Source organism: Penaeus vannamei, chromosome 30 (genome assembly GCF_042767895.1).
Source record: "Penaeus vannamei isolate JL-2024 chromosome 30, ASM4276789v1, whole genome shotgun sequence".
In the NCBI taxonomy this organism is placed as follows: domain Eukaryota; kingdom Metazoa; phylum Arthropoda; class Malacostraca; order Decapoda; family Penaeidae; genus Penaeus; species Penaeus vannamei.
The window spans coordinates 13,976,400-13,981,399 of NC_091578.1; the positions used below are offsets into that span (position 1 = coordinate 13,976,400).

Consider the following 5,000-nt stretch of genomic DNA (forward strand, 5'->3'; position numbering starts at 1 on the left):
GATATTACTGTTCACTCTTTGTCTGTTATTAGTTTCCTATGTAACCCTCGAGAATATCCGTCCACATTCCTTATCAGTTTCCAGAGATTAGGCACTGTTTCGCCATAAAAGTAACTTCAATGCTACAGAAGGAAGGTGAGCATGTTATGTAGTTCTCTAATTATATTTGCCACAATATAAGCAATGGTGATGACTGAATTATGAGTTTGTTCAAGAAAATACAAAAAAATGGTCTGATGGAATGAAATGTTTACCACCATTATCCTGATGTCTATAATCTTTATTACTTTGTATTCCCATTAGTCTCCAGATGACAGATACTCATTCAAACACAAAATATATGCTTTAGATTATTCCAGCAATGTTTAGTCCTATAGTCCTGCAATCTCAATTCTATTTCATAGGGCAAATAACTATTTTTTTTTATAATTTCACATGATATTCTTACAAGAACTAACTTTTTTCATAAATATCTAAATGCAGAGTAAAAATAATTTTGCTTGTCATTAAAATTCAATACTGACTTGTATTTTAATCCTGGTATTCCAGGTATTGCTCTTACAGAAAGCAGTATGCTCAACACTAGTCTTGAAAACTATAAATCACACTATACTCTGAAATCCAACTCAAATTATTGGTATTCCTATCACCTCTCATAATCCCTAAAGCATTTCATCAACTATTGTATAAACACAGACTATATACACAACTATTAACTATGTTCATGTGAAGGCCCTTAATCTTTTGAGAATCGGTATCCACCTTTCTAATAAGCCCCCTAATGTCAGTACAAATAGTAGTAAGTATGTCTGATTGTCTATTCTTACCACAGCAAGGCCAAACAGATGTTCAATACCAGGTCAAAATATGGGTACCCTAGAGACACGTACATTTGTAGGACACAAAGTGTTAGAAATGAAAGCCAACTACACTCCACTTACAAAAAAATAACACAACAACCTGCCACAGAATTTAATTTCAGTTTTTAAAACGTTTTTGATTTTAGAAAGATTGCAAAGATCAATGGAAAGGGTACATATGTACAGCATGGAACGTGCCATTCCCACAATTAATTCATTTGTCCAAAGAACTAAAATTGGAGTAATCGTAATAAAAATGAACATTTGTTCCTGAGCTACCTTTCTGCCGCTCCAAGAACTTAAGAAACTCTCGAAGACATTAACACTTGAAGAAAAAAAGAGGATTTACATCGAGTCCCTGTCGCACAGGCAACGAACTTGCGGGGGGAAATGTACATAATTCATTAACAATAAGCCATTTCCTTACGTAAACACAGGTTTTCGATTAAAAGAGACGTCCTCTACGATATAATACACCATCAAAGTGCCAGAATTCAGGGAAACTCGCCTTTTCCTAGTTGCAAAGGGAGATATACGAGCGACTCCCCTCGAACAGCTTTTCCCGTGAAAGTATTGTTTACGTCTGAAGAGTGACAAAGTGACAGTATTCATTATTTGCGAATTTAATTTCAATATGTGCGGTTCTTTTACTGTGTTCTTTGAAATAAATATCTTACTAATGTATAAATTCTATTATCAGGAAACTGGCATTTTTTAAGTCAGTTTTGTATATATTCGTTGTATTTCTTCTTTTGATCAGAACACTTTTTGATATGCGATTATTACAACAAAATAATGTTCTAAGGTGATAACATTCATTGTCTCAGATATTAATTTTTGAGATGGTTAATTTCTTATGGAAGAATTCTGCGACTTTTTGTGCACTAACGAATTTCCTAGCTAGCTTGTGTTATGTGTGCATTTCGTTTCATCGTTCATTTATTTTTCGAATTGTAGTCATTGGCTTTTTCATGTCTAGTTATCTTTCCCACTTCTTTTGATTAACGTTTTACATTAATTATTCGCTTGTACTTCAGTCAACTGAAATAGGTAATTCTACTTCTTGTTTATGCAATTTATGATTTGTACCTTAATTTTATTTCATAATTACATCGTTTCCCGTACACACACATACACTCACACTCCTCCCCTCTCTGTCTCTCTGTCTCTCTCTCTCTCTCTCTCTCTCTCTCTCTCTCTCTCTCTCTCTCTCTCTCTCTCTCTCTCTCTCTCTCTCTCTCTCTCTCTCTCTCTCTCTCTCTCTCTCTCTCTCTCTCTCTCTCTCTCTCTCTCTCTCTCTCTCTCTCTCTCTGTGTGTGTATCGATATCCATCACTGCATATATATATATATATATATATATATATATATATATATATATATATATATATATATATATATATATATATATATTATATATATATATTTTATATACGCATATGTAAATATACATATATATATATGTAAATATACATATATATATATATATCACATATATTATATATACATATATATACTTATAAATACACATATATATAAAACTTTCGTTATAAATCAATTTTTATTTTTTTTCTAAAGAAATTACAGACAGTATCTTTAATTTGTACCCTGGATTGCCTTATGAATTCTTCTGGGAAAGAGCGCCGGTTATCGCTGGCTCCCGCGGCCGGCTCGGACACACGCGCGCACGGCCGCTCCGGAGACCCACGGCAATATATATACGAATTTATGTATACGCACACACACATACACACACACACGCACACACAAACACATATATGCAAATATATATACATATATACATATATACATATATATTTACATATATATACATAATTATTTTTGCTATTATCATTACTATTATTATAATTGCTACTATCATCATTATCATTATCAGTATCATTATACTATTCTATAATTATTACTGTTATTATTTTTATTTTTATTATTCAACAGACACTCATTTCACTGCAGGACTTAGGCCTCTCTAATTTTATTTTTGAGAGATTATTCGGCAGTCACACCCTTGCCGCCACTGACACCTCGCAGGGACCTCCCGACTCCCGCGCCTCTGCTCTGACGGCGATGTACCGTTGCCCCGAACCTGCAGTCGGGGCACAGGTATTTTGTACTTGTCGAGGCGGGCTTTAATATATGTGTATATATATATATATATATATATATATATATATATATATATATATATATATATGTGTGTGTGTGTGTGTGTGTGTGTGTGTGTGTGTGTGTGTGTGTGTGTGTGTGTGTGTGTGTGTGTGTGTGTGTGCATTCATATATATGCGTACACACGCACACACACATGCATATATATATATATATATATATATATATATATATATATATACATATATATGTTTCTTTCTTTCTTTTGTGTTTGTTTATGTGTGTTTATGCAATGTGCCACAAACCATTTCAGTCAAAGAAATGCGACACACACCTCCAAGCGATTCGCACTATTTGGCAGATATGTATTGCTTACTTTTACAATCTCTACTTAATAGTCTTAGCAATGAGAAAAAAAAAATAGAATGCAAACCCAAAGTTCACCTAATGTAACGTTACTGCTAGAATAGATTTTATTTTTATGGAGTAATTTATGGAGTAATGGTTTGCACATCCTAATGGGAATACAATGACTGCATATAAGTCAAATGCATTCGTATTCATACACTAATGGAGTAATGAGTTAGAGTGCCGTAGAAGTGAAGGAAATATCATTACTCTGTTGTCAGGCTTTAAAAGTTGAGAGCCAGCGGTCGAGAGCAACGGAAAAAGCAAATAGCCTTGTGCATGCGCGACCACTTCACGCACACACTTGGGCATGTGCCGTAAGTGAGCGATAAACAAGTGTAGGCGGGCGGGGCAGCCACGTCTCGCGTTTCCTGGAAATAGAAACTGTGTCTTTTAACTACACGATCGTACACCACGTAAGAGTAAACTTTGTCGCATAACACATAACAATGTAAAGTTTGGATTTTTGCTTGTAAGAAACGTGTGGTGTTTTTCTTCCGCTTTTTCTTTTTTTCGTCCATTGAACTTCTGCGGGTCTCGGAGAAGTGGCTATCAAGCCGAATGGAAACGAACGTTAACTGCATAAAACCGTTATAACAAAAGACCGATATATAAACAGATGGTTAGACAATATCATAGTTTTTATACCATTATTATTATCAGCCCCTTAAAATCGCCTTTAACCTACCCTCATCTACTCTATCTACCTCAAAATAACATAATTTCACCTCATCAACCTCATACCTACTCATTCACCACACCTCATCACATTTCTATATCCTTAATCCTCCCTCACCTATCCGAAATCCCACGGTATCCCCTCTTCCTTAATTAACCTCAAACACGTTTTCTTTACCTCATTCGAGCATCCAGTCTTGATCTACACCGCTGCTGGATAATTTAATGCGAATCACCGCCCATATATTAGTTGATCCAAAGCTCATTTGATATATATGCATAGGATTTTATCACGTTCCGGTTAACTTTTCGTGTAATCCATTGACAAAAGACGGAAGGCCCATTTTGCAAAGAACAAAAATATACGTGAAATAACTGTCAATATTTGCAATGGAGTGACGCTGCAGGGGCGGGTCCAGAGAATATTCTGGTGGGGGGTATAGGGGATAGCAACAATAAATCGAGGGGGGGGGGGCGCCCAAAAGTAACAAAAAATAAGGCTGCCCACTTCAATATTCATATTGTACAGTTACACATTGCTTATGTTTTCATCTTGCTGTGTGTGTATCATATATTAATATATATCAATATTATATATTGATATCTAAATATTATACTTGAATACTTAAATATTATATATTAATATATAAAGGGTTAATGACCATTGGGAGGACACAATCAGATTTCAGGGGATTAATGTGACGGTGCTGCTAATCTTATGACTTATGAGAGTATTGATTGTTGTTTTCATCATTATTATTATCGTCCTTATGATAATAATAACTACCCCGCCCCCCAAATAAAAAAATAAAAAATTAATAATTAAAAAAATGAGGCACTTCCGTCCTCCCTCTCGTTTCCTCTCAACGATATCCTTTCTCTCTCCCTCTCTCTCTCTAACTTTCTCGCTTTGCTGCCCCTTCTCACTCCC

General features: G+C 35.0%; 1 protein-coding gene across 3 annotated transcripts in view; it reads right to left on the reverse strand.

The window, feature by feature from the left end:
* LOC113823334 (protein Star) overlaps positions 1-1,439 on the reverse strand; it is a 22,139-nt gene extending 20,700 nt beyond the window's left edge. The window contains exon 1 of one of the 3 annotated variants that reach the window (XM_027375951.2): positions 1,369-1,439. The gene's annotated coding sequence lies outside the window, so the exon portion shown is untranslated. Of the gene's footprint in view, positions 1-1,287 lie in introns of all 3 variants that reach the window. The other 2 variants (XM_070143091.1, XM_070143090.1) reach the window with 2 other exon arrangements.
* Positions 1,440-5,000: the final 3,561 nt, after the last annotated feature.